The sequence below is a fragment of the Chelonia mydas genome, chromosome 3 (genome assembly GCF_015237465.2).
Source record: "Chelonia mydas isolate rCheMyd1 chromosome 3, rCheMyd1.pri.v2, whole genome shotgun sequence".
NCBI classification, from domain to species: Eukaryota; Metazoa; Chordata; order Testudines; family Cheloniidae; genus Chelonia; species Chelonia mydas.
The window spans coordinates 113,200,326-113,212,288 of record NC_057851.1 but is presented as its reverse complement, the minus strand read 5'-3'; the positions used below and the strand labels follow the sequence as shown (position 1 = coordinate 113,212,288).

At 43.4% G+C, this 11,963-nt stretch overlaps 1 long non-coding RNA gene across 1 annotated transcript; it reads right to left on the bottom strand.

The window, feature by feature from the left end:
• Positions 1–291: 291 nt before the first annotated feature.
• On the bottom strand, positions 292–10,716 carry LOC122465092. Its single transcript, XR_006289656.1, has 3 exons — positions 10,538–10,716; positions 6,031–6,035; positions 292–303 (listed from the first exon to the last, which is right to left on the bottom strand). It is a non-coding gene; the product is annotated as an uncharacterized LOC122465092 (long non-coding RNA).
• Between the last annotated feature and the right edge of the window lie 1,247 nt (positions 10,717–11,963).

The following is an 11,963-nucleotide window of genomic DNA, read 5'->3' as shown; positions in this document are numbered from 1 at the left end:
ACCAGCTGAGGAGCTGATCTTTGTAGGAAATCAGTACAGCAATTTTTAAACTATGAAAATTTCAGATAGGCAAATGGGTCTGAAGAGCTGTGAAGCCGGGAACAGTTTTTCAAAGGCATTGAATAGCACATATGCTGGTGGAAGACACAAAATTCAATATCTATAATCTGTCTGATATTAACAATAGACTGACAAAGTAAGGGAAAGCAAAAAGTATGGGGAGATGTGTTTTGTGATACTGAGGAACATCACTGTGAGCTGGGACACCCTAGGATTTGCTGATGGTCCTCTGACTGGGAGTTTCTCCACAGAATGTAGTTACAAGGAACTAACTTTGGAAAACAAAGGAACAGCCTAGGGCAGAGGCTGAAAGGCAACAATGTACTGTGAATATTTTAGCAAGGGAGTTCCAGACACATTTCTCCTTAACTTGTGACCTCCTTAATCTGTGTACCTGGGATGCATGCCTGGGAAATCTATTCATATTATATAATCAAGGAATGTTGCCAAAACCATTTGGCAAACAAACACATTAAATACCACATGCCAGAAATGTTTAGACATAGTTCCTAAAAAATATGATGAGCATATTGACAGTCTAGCACACTGCTCAGCTTGAGTATTTTGAGGGAGATGTGGTGGGCTGAAGACCTCATACGTGGGGTCTGAAATTCTTCCCCCATTTTTGTTTTGTTTTGTGTGAGTTTGTATTCAGAAGAGATCAGATTTCACCAAAGAGCTTTGTCTTCATAAATAATTTGAGTCCCAGGGATGTCATCTCTAGCAGGGCTAATTATCTCACCATGGCTGATCACTGTCACCACTGCTACTACCTGCTGGGATACAGAGATTTACTATCACTTCATTCAGCCTTTTTTCCCCTTCTTCCTGGAAGATGATCTGACTATACAAGACAAAGAAAGGGAGCTAGAAGGACCATCTCCATTGCCATGTCTGGAGCAATTATCTAAGACGGGGGATGGGGGGGAGGGCAACTTGAGCCTGAGAAGAGGCCAGAATTTATCAATGTACATTGGCAAAGAGCCACAGTAATATGTCAGCAGCCTCCCATCCATTCCCCCCGCCCCCCTCCCGGTGCCTTCTGCCCACCGGCAGCCCTACTGATCAGCACCTCCCCCTCCCTCCTCCTCACACCTCCCGATCAGCTGTTTCGTGGTGTGCAGGAGGCTTGGAGGGGGATGGGGAGGAGTGAGGACACGGCAGGCTCAGAGGAGGGGGTGGGAAGGGGTGGAGTGGGGGCAGGGCCTGTGGCAAAGCCAGGGGTTGAGCAGTGAGCGCCCCCCAGCACAATGGAAAGTTGGCACCCATAGCTCCGGCCCTGGAGTCGGTGCCTATACAAAGAGCCTCATATTAACTTCTGAAGAGCCACATGTGGCTCCGGAGCCACAGGTTGGTCACCCCGATTTAAAATGTGAACTTAAAGTTTCTGTTAATTCCCCCTTCCTTGTGTGTTATTTTTACCTCAGCTTTTACCTCAGTACCTTCCCCTTTTTGCCGGCTGTCTAACAAGAGTCCATTGTAGGCAGCCAGGAGAAATGTCATCTAACAACTCCCTGCTGTGACCAGTTACAGCTGAACATAATGACAGAGAAGCCTGTTAGCAGTGTAAGTTTTGCCTTCTAAAGCCTGGTGAGAAGAAAATTGGAGCAATCGAGCCAGATGTGTGTTTGGGTTTTTTTTTTACAACCAGGAATATGAAGCCAGGGTCCAGGAGTGGCTAGTTGGGTCATATGCTGTGCTTGTGGTCCTCTAGAAAATGAACTGCAAAACCTAGAGACAGAAGCTTCATTTTCCTATCTTTTGTCATTCTTCACTCCATCCCCTTTGTGTGCATTTGTCTTAAGAAGAAACAGCAAGAAGAGAAACTAGGAAATGAAAGCGACCAGCCTTACTCTCTCCTTTTCCCAATAGAGACATTTGATGCCATTTGAAAGACTTTCAAGCAAGAGATTTTCCCGTTAAGAGACTGTGCAAGTTGAGAGAGAATGAGGGAGTTTGTTAAAATGCAGATTCAATTGATTTTTTTTTTGAGTGTTCAGTGTCCTTTTTTCCCTTTCTGATTTAATGGGTGTTTATTTAAATAGCTTGTTAAGCAAAAACAGGTGCCTGGCAACAACAACAACAAAAAATGGGGTAGCTCTAAAAACGCCTACCTAAACCTCACAACAGGAGGAGAGAAATAAGTGAGTTACAGAGTAAGCACAGAGTCCTGGAGTGTTTCCAGGGGGATTTGGTCAGCTGAGGGGGATGTGGATCTTGTGCTAATGGGGGCAAGCAATTACTGGAAGGTCTTGTGGGAAGAAGGAGAGGAAATGTGTGACAGATCTGGTGGGGGTGGTCTTTGAAGAGCACATTTATTAGCCAACCTCCGATCAATTGCACTGGTGGAGCTGACACAGCAAGGTCAGCAGACCTGATTCTGAAGAGGGCTTCATAGAAACTGGGACAAAATGCTGCTTTTTGTAAAACTGGCAGGGACATGGTTCTGGTAGCACACCTGCACTGACCAACCTTTTGCCACTTTCACCTGCTCAGAAGGCCAAGAGCTGCTTCTGGTAGCCAGTCTCTGGAGGGTAGGCTTAGGGGTTATGTAAACTAAAGCAAAACACTTTTAGGGGGTTTTTTTTGTAAATCCTCCCGGGGCCTGAAAACATTGTTTAAAGGACACCCGATTAACCTACCACTGCGCGATCCGAGAAGCTCCAGAAACCTCACAGTTCACAACACTGCAGTTGCAGTTTCAAACCCAACAGGTGGCAATCATACCACAGCCTGTTCCTGTTCATCGAGTGTGCTGACAAGTGACTCTGCCTTCTTAAGTAGTCCCAAAAAAGAGCAAAACAAGAGAGAGGAAAGAATGCCAGGACTGAAAATTCAGCTTCTTGAAAGAAAACCTGTGTTCGTCAAGATTTCTGGCCATTTTCTGAGCATGGTACTTACAGTACTGGCTCCATGTTAGAAATCTGAATCAAAAGAAAGCAGCAAACTATGCTTGCGGCCAGATTCGTGCTTCATTCCAACCACTGCAGTCACATTGAAGAAACAGAGATTGCACAGTGTCCAAATCAATGCAGAATTTATCCATCCATGTTCTACTTTCATGTATACATTAGTTCAGAAACGAAGAAAGAATTCAATAATGTGAGAAAGAGAGAGGGAGAAAGGAATTCTAGCTGTCAATGCAGCTAGAGAGTTCACTTATTGCCATGGAAACATTCACATCCTAGCAACAGCTTATTGATACTACGATGACGTGGAGAGACTTGAGCTGATGCCTCCAAACAGGGAGAAACAAGCTATATTGTTTTTAAGAAGTGCAAAACCATTTAACATAACCACTCCACCCAGCCATGTATTATTTTTTTCCTAAATTGTCCAGGCACTGCATTGAAACATCACCAGCTAACAGTGTATGATTCATTTGAAAAATTATGATGAATGATTAGCAGGCCAAAGCAATGATACCACTCATAAAATACAGACACTAAATTAATTTAGCATCTACAAATATTTAGCATATATTTTCTCAGTTGAATCTACAAGTACATATAAGATCAATTTGCCATTTTATTTCACTTGCTGTGCTCTCTAGGCCCAGTCGTGCTGTGATTGATGTCAGTAAGAGTTGTTTATTGACACATAGGAATGGGACCAGGCCCTTTGTGGGCTAGATTTTGCCTGGCCCTTCCGCACATGTTGCGGGGGGGAGAGGGGAGTGGAGCACGGGAAACTGAAGGGCCTTTCCAACTTGTATGGCCTGCTTTGGGACTAGGCAGATTTGCAGTCTGGTGCTGTCCCCTCCCTGGAAAAGTGCAGCACCATGCCATCCCTACTGCAGGGTAGTGCATAGGTAGCATGGTCTATCCCACAAGTAGCTTGAGTAACAGAATTACACACAACACTAGATATCAAAAGAGAGGCTTACAATGGAAAGTATTAGGCAACTGTAACTACTATTGTTAGTATAGCTATTTTTACTGCAATAGCACCTAGGATCCCGTGCACCAGGACCCCATTGTGCTGGGCTTTGTACACGCACAGAACAAAAAGACGGTCCCTGCTCCAAACAGCTTACAAAGATGCCAGATCCTCCTATAATATGCAACTTTGGGCGGGGGGAATTTTTTCACTCATTTGTTTGAAACTTGGACTATGTAGGTAGCTCTTGGAGTGATTTCTATTTTTTTTTCTATTTACCATTTTTGAAAGCCAGGAAAGTATGTAATCATTCTGTATATGAAATCTGTGGGACTGAAGCATGTGTTTAAGTGCTTTCCTGAATTGAGGCCATTTATTGTTGTTTTGGAAGTGGGGAAAGTAAGGAGTTCTAGTAATCACACAGTCAAAGAGATCATGTTTCAGCAATATGGCTCTTTATCTGTCACACAATAAAAATGAGGTGTGAGAAAACACCCAAGAAGATGCTGATACTTATTGCAGGCATAGTTCCTAGTGACCTACCTTCCTGAACTGATAACAGAAATCTAAGTCCGCTTGAATAGCCATAGCAGTGAAGCTGTGGCAGCCCAGGCAGCCTGCTTTCATGTGTACCTGGAGCCCTGAGCAAACAGGGTGAGCTTGTGCAGCTGTATGTTACTCCACTGCTTTTGTTACTCAAAGTTAGCTTGGGTACATCTACAGGTGCTGCAATCACACCTGATTGTGGTGTAGAAATGCGCAGAGACAAAAAGTTGTGGGGGGGGGAAGAAAATTAAGACTAAAAAGCAATTTGAGGAAATACTATAATTTCTATATTGGGGGGGGCAACTCCAGTCAGGCCAATGGGGCTGCGTATGGGGAGGGGCAAATTCTGTGCCTGGCAAGGCTTGTAGTTTGGGGGTGCAATGCCTCCCCCAGCCTCCCAAACTATGCCCGTGGTTGAAAGTAGTTGTCTTACCCTATACCATATTTCAAGGAGAGAATTTTGAGATGAAAAATTATATACAGTAACCTGTAAGTTTAAAGTAAACTTTTTCCCACTTTTCCTACCTTCCTATCCTTTGGAAAAACTCCATATCGTCATTCATTAAGCTATCATCGCATCCTCTTTTAACCACCTCCTTAAAACCTACTTCAAAAGTGGTGCCTGGAGATTTCTCCTGTATAACGCTGGTTAGGCAAATGATAGGCTGTGATTTCTGTTACCTTCTGTTTATTTGGGTACCTTGTCCTCCCTCCCTGTTTGTCTGTCACCTATATCATAAACTCTCTGGGGTAGGGGATGTCTTTGTGTTTGTATGGTATTGCACACAATGGACCCATTAGCCTTGTTTGGGGTCCCTAGGTGCTACCATAACTTTGATAATGATAATAATTAATGTAAGTAAGTGGCTGTCTTTTGGAAATAGACTATGGCTGACATATTTATAGATTTCATTCTCAAGATGCCTGAAACTTTGTGACTCCCCAGAAATTAGAAATCTCAGCAGATGTGCCTGCAAGATCACAAGACAAGTTCAAAATAGAGGAAGATTTACAGCTTCGCCTATTATTTCTAGACTTGCAAAGGTTCCTGTGATTATGATGCTATTTCCTTGCATGAGGCAGTTCTGTGTAGTGAAGAATGAATGCAGTATTAGTACTGTTCAATTAATACACTTTTTCCCCCTGGAAGCTCATATGATTTTATGCCCTTCCTCTCCTGCTTGTCTGCAAGTGGAGGAGAGCATGCTACTGTGGATCCTGCTTAATGGGGTTGTGACAGGGCATGGTCTGTCCCTGTTCTCAGATGCCTACGCAACTTCTCAGACTCTTTCCACTGTGTGGCCACTTCATGTGATTTATTTACATTCCCATTACCTACACCAATACAGTCCTAGCTGAAATATTATATGCAGTGTTTCTCTACCTTTAGGCCTTTCCCATGTAGCCAGGATGGGAAAGAGATCTCCTTTCCTTGAGATCTCTGTACACACTGTGCTCAGCTAGCCCTGGTTATACCCTCTTTCCTCCGGTATGTCCTTCCTGTGTCCCTGTTATATCCCGCAGCTGCTGGACTACTTGGCTCACCCAGCCTCCCAGCCTGATCAGCCAACTAGCTTGCCCAACCCCAATCAACCTTCTCCAGCAAAGCTGATTGATGCCTAAGTGATCAGAGTGCTGGGTTACTTGCTAGCTTCCAGCATGCTGTCACCTGGATACACAACTCTGTCACACCCTCCCCTTCCACTTAAACCCTGGCACAGGTGGTCTACAAGGTTTCAGTTCCATGAGGGAGGGTGGGAGGGGTAACAGGACCGGGAAGGATGACCATGTGGACTGTAGTGGAATCTTCCCATCTTCAATGCCTGCAAGCCAATGCAGTATATACTAGTCAGACAGGCTCTGCAGTTATTCATATGCCATACCCCTCTGTATATTGGAACCACACCCCACCCCCCACCCTCCACAGATGGATGTCAGAGGTAGCCATGATCAGTGAAGGCCATGGCAGAACTGTTCCTGTGCAAGCCTTGCTGTCCATGGGTATCTGGGAGATGGACTGACCTGGATGGCAGTGAAGCGTCAAATAGTCTTTGTGCAAATGTGCTTTGCCCCCATTGAATCCTTTCAGATCTTTGCAGATCTTGGGTATATATGGGTTTGAGGGGAGCATCCCCTATGGAGAACTAATATGCATAGGAGAGAATACAGCCTTTCCAGCAAGTTTGGACATTTGATTTTATTATCCAGCCCCCTGTGGTTATAGACATATGGACTTTTTTTGATGGAAAACCCAGATGCTTATGCTATTAGCAAATATCTCCAATGGCTGGAGATAACGCACTAGATGGGGAGAGCTCTGAGGCCTGGTCTACACTAAAAAGTTAGATACCCAGATATATTGCTCAGGGGTGTGAAAAATCTACATCCCTGAGCAACATAGTTAAGCTGACGTAATCCCCAGTGTAGACAGTGCTAGTTCAATGGAAGGATTCTTCTATAGACCTACCTGCCACCTCTTGGGGAGGTGGATTAACCTACCCTTATGGGAGAACCCCTCCAACTGGCATAGGCAGTGTCTACAATGAAGTGCTACAGTAGTGCAGATGCAGCTCTGCAGGTGTACCACCGTAGTGTTTCAAGTGTAGGCAAGCCCTGAGTTACTGCAGAGAATTCTTTCACAGATATCTGGCAGGAGGATCTCACCCACATGCTCAGGGTCTAGCTGGTCACCATATTTGTGATCAGGAAGCAATTTCCCTCCCAGGTCAGATTGGCAGAGACCCTGGGTTTTTTTCGCTTTCCTCTGCAGCATGGGACGTGGGTCACTTGCTGGTTTGAACTAGAATAAAGTGTGGATTATTTGTAACTTGAAGTCTTTAAATCAAGATTTGAGGACTTTAAACTTAGCCAGACGTTATGGGTGTATTACAGGAGCGGGTGGGTGAGGTTCTGAGGCCTGTGATGTGCGGGAGGTCAGCCTAGATGATCATGATGGTCCCTTCCAGCCTTAAAGTCTATGAATCTAGTAGTTCATATTTATTCAGGACATGTGATACTCATTGAATGCTACTGTGATCCCCAGAGAGACAAGGTAGGTGAGGAAATATCTTTTATTTTATTTTATTTAGTTGGTCCAATAAAATATATTACTTAACCTACCTTGTCTCTCTCATAGTCTGGGACCAATACGTCTACAAAAACACTGCAAATTACAAATGGGATCTTGATTTAGCTTGATTCATTGACTACTTTGGGTAGGCACCATTTTCCTCTATTTCATTTAGAGGCGTGTTACATAGAATCATAGAATCATAGAATATCAGGGTTGGAAGGGACCTCAGGAGGTCATCTAGTCCAACCCCCTGCTCAAAGCAGGACCAATCCCCAATCAAATCATCCCAGCCAAGGCTTTGTCAAGCCTGACCTTAAAAACTTCCAAGGAAGGAGATTCTACCACCTCCCTAGGTAACGCATTCCAGTGTTTCACCACCCTCTTAGTGAAAAAGTTTTTCCTAATATCCAACCTAAACCCCCCCACTGCAACTTGAGACCATTACTCCTTGTCCTGTCCTCTTCTACCACTGAGAATAGTCTAGAACCATCCTCTCTGGAACCACCTCTCAGGTAGTTGAAAGCAGCTATCAAATCCCCCCTCATTCTTCTCTTCCGCAGACTAAACAATCCCAGTTCCCTCAGCCTCTCCTCATAAGTCATGTGTTCCAGACCCCTAATCATTTTTGTTGCCCTTCGCTGGACTCTCTCCAATTTATCCACGTCCTTCTTGTAGTGTGGGGCCCAAAACTGGACACAGTACTCCAGATGAGGCCTCACCAATGTCGAATAGAGGGGAACGATCACGTCCCTCGATCTGCTCGCTATGCCCCTACTTATACATCCCAAAATGCCATTGGCCTTCTTGGCAACAAGGGCACACTGCTGACTCATATCCAGCTTCTCGTCCACTGTAACCCCTAGGTCCTTTTCCGCAGAACTGCTGCCTAGCCATTCGGTCCCTAGTCTGTAGCTGTGCATTGGGTTCTTCCGTCCTAAGTGCAGGACCCTGCACTTATCCTTATTGAACCGCATCAGGTTTCTTTTGGCCCAATCCTCCAATTTGTCTAGGTCCCTCTGTATCCTATCCCTGCCCTCCAGCATATCTACCACTCCTCCCAGTTTAGTATCATCCGCAAATTTGCTGAGAGTGCAATCCACACCATCCTCCAGATCATTTATGAAGATATTGAACAAAACCGGCCCCAGGACCGACCCCTGGGGCACTCCACTAGACACCGGCTGCCAACTAGACATGGAGCCATTGATCACTACCCGTTGAGCCCGACAATCTAGCCAGCTTTCTACCCACCTTATAGTGCATTCATCCAGCCCATACTTCTTTAACTTGCTGACAAGAATACTGTGGGAGACCGTGTCAAAAGCTTTGCTAAAGTCAAGAAACAATATATCCACTGCTTTCCCTTCATCCACAGAATCAGTAATCTCATCATAGAAGGCTATTAGATTAGTCAGGCATGACCTACCCTTGGTGAATCCATGCTGACTGTTCCTGATCACTTTCCTCTTGTGTAAGTGCTTCAGGATTGATTCCTTGAGGACCTGCTCCATGATTTTTCCGGGGACTGAGGTGAGGCTGACTGGCCTGTAGTTCCCAGGATCCTCCTTCTTCCCTTTTTTAAAGATTGGCACTACATTAGCCTTTTTCCAGTCATCTGGGACTTCCCCCGTTCGCCACGAGTTTTCTAAGATAATGGCCAATGGCTCTGCAATCACAGCCGCCAATTCCTTTAGCACTCTCGGATGCAACTCATCCGGCCCCATAGACTTGTGCACGTCCAGCTTTTCTAAATAGTCCCTAACCACCTCTTTCTCCACAGAGGGCTGGCCATCTACTCCCCATGTTGCGATGCCCAGCGCAGCAGTCTGGGAGCTGTCCTTGTTAGTGAAGACAGAGGCAAAAAAAACATTGAGCACATTAGCTTTTTCCACATCCTCTGTCACTAGGTTGCCTCCCTCATTCAGTAAGGGGCCCACACTTTCCTTGGCTTTCTTCTTGTTGCCAACATACCTGAAGAAACCCTTCTTGTTACTCTTGACATCTCTTGCTAGCTGCAGCTCCAGGTGCATGTTAGTAGCAGATTGATTAGTGAATGTTTGCATTTAATTAGGAATGTCACTTTTTAACAGCCACAAGCATGTCTAATATTGGATCATGATATATTCATTACTGAATCTCATTTTTGCTCTTTTTTTTTTGGCTATATCTTGACTGAAGAGAGATAGCAAGGGAATTTCAGCTCTTAAAAATGTGGATTTGTTTTACATATTTGTAAGCTTGTTGGCACTGTTACACTAGATCTGTGTTTGGCCTCCTTGTAGATGCTATCTTGCCTCTGTGTTATGAGGATAAATATTCAATAAAAACTATTAAAGATGACAGGCCAGATCCTGAACTGGTGCAAATTGGAATTACTCCATTGAAATAAATCATCACTCATTTTATAGCTGCCTTGAAATCAGTGCAGCTAAACTGATTTACATCAGTTGAGAATCTACCTGGTAGCTCTAGAGGATTTCAAAGTCTTGCATATATGTCATTTTCTATCAAAGTCAAGGATATTTTTAATGCTATGTACCTCTAGTGGAGGTAAAGTAAATAAGGGCCAGATGCTCTATTCAGAAATGATGTTGTTATTACTCAAGCACTTTTGTTCTAGTTTTGTGTTATTTATTATAATGGGAATGGAATCAATGGGAAGTTCAGAGAAAAACTGGGAACTACTTATAAATAATATTTTTCTATTTTTAAGATAAGAAAAACAGATGGAACTACTTGCCTTTTAATTGAAAAAGTAATAGGCCACATCCTACTCTCATTTGTCCTGGTACATAACTGGAATAATGCCACTGAAGTCAGATTTACTTCAAATTTACACCAGTGTCAATGAAAGCAGAATCTGGCCCACCATCAGCTATAATTTAGAAGGTGAAAGCTTTATTATTAAAAAAATATCTAGAGTCAGTCAGGAGAACCGTGTGGTAAGATACAATGGGTCAGATCTTCTGGCTCTTCCACTTGGAAAAGAGATGACTAACAGGAGATATGAAAGAGGTCTACAAAATCTTGACTAGTATGGAGAACATGAATAAGGAAATGTTATTTACTCCTTCACATAACACAAGAACTAGGGGAACAAGAACCCAATGAAACTAATAAGCAGCAGGTTTTAAACAAACAAAAGGAAATATTTCTTCACACAATGCACAGTCAACCTGTGGAACTTGTTGCCAGAGGATGTTGTGAAAGCTGAAACTATAACAAGATTAAAAAAAGAACTAGATAAGTTCATGGAGGATAGGTCCTTCAGTGGCTATTAGCCATGATGGTCCGGGATGCAACACCATGCTCTGTTTGCTAGAATTTGGGAGTGGATAACAGGGGATGGATCACTCAATGAGCGCTTGTTCTGTTAATTCCTTCTGAAACACCTGGCATTGTTCACTGTTGGAAGACAGTACTGGGTTAGCGGGAGCATTGGTCTGACCCAGTATAGCCATTCTAATGTTCTTATGTTCTCTGCTGGTATAAATTGGTGTGACTTCATTGAAGTCAGCGGAACTATGATGATTTGCATAAGCTGATGATCTGTCACTACATTTTCATGGTACGAACTTGTGGAGAACAGTTTGAAGTAATTTAATACGATTTCTTGTGTTTACGTAATGAGGCGCTGTTGCCGATCTGAGGCGAGGAACATCTAGATTTGATTGTGTCAAATAGGAAGGAACTGGTTGAAAATTTGAAAGTGTAAGGAAGCTTGGCTGAAAGTGATAATGAAGGGAAAACAGCAGAATAAAGATAATGGATTTCAGGAAGGCAGACTTTAGCAAACTCAGGGAGTTGTTAGGTAAGATCTGATGGCAAGCAAATCTAAGGTAAATATAGTTAAGGAGAGTTGGCAGTTTTTCAATGCAATTATTATTAAGGGCACAAGAGCAAACTATCCCACTGTCTAGGAAAGATAGAAAGGATGGCAAGAGGCCACCCTGCCTTAACCAGGAGATCTTCTGTGATTTAAAACTCAAAAAAAAGTCCTACAAAAAGAGGAAACTAGATCAAATTACAAAGGATGAATATAAACAAACAACACAAGCTTGTAGGGACAAAATTAAAAAGGGCCAGGAACAAAATGAGATTAAACTAGCTAGAGACATAAAGAGTAACAAGAAAACATTCTACAAATACATTAGAAGCAAGGAGAGGGTAGGTCTATTACTCAATGAGGGGGAAAAGACAATAACAGAAAATGTGGAAATGGCAAATGTGTTACACAACTTTTTTGTCTCCGTTTACATAAAAAGGTTATGAGTGATTGGACATCTTACACAGTGAACACCAGTGAAAATGAGGTAGGATCTGAGGCTAAAACAGGGGAAGAACAAGCTAAAAATTACTTAGACAATGTAGATGTCTTCAAGTTGGCAGAGCCTGATGAAATACA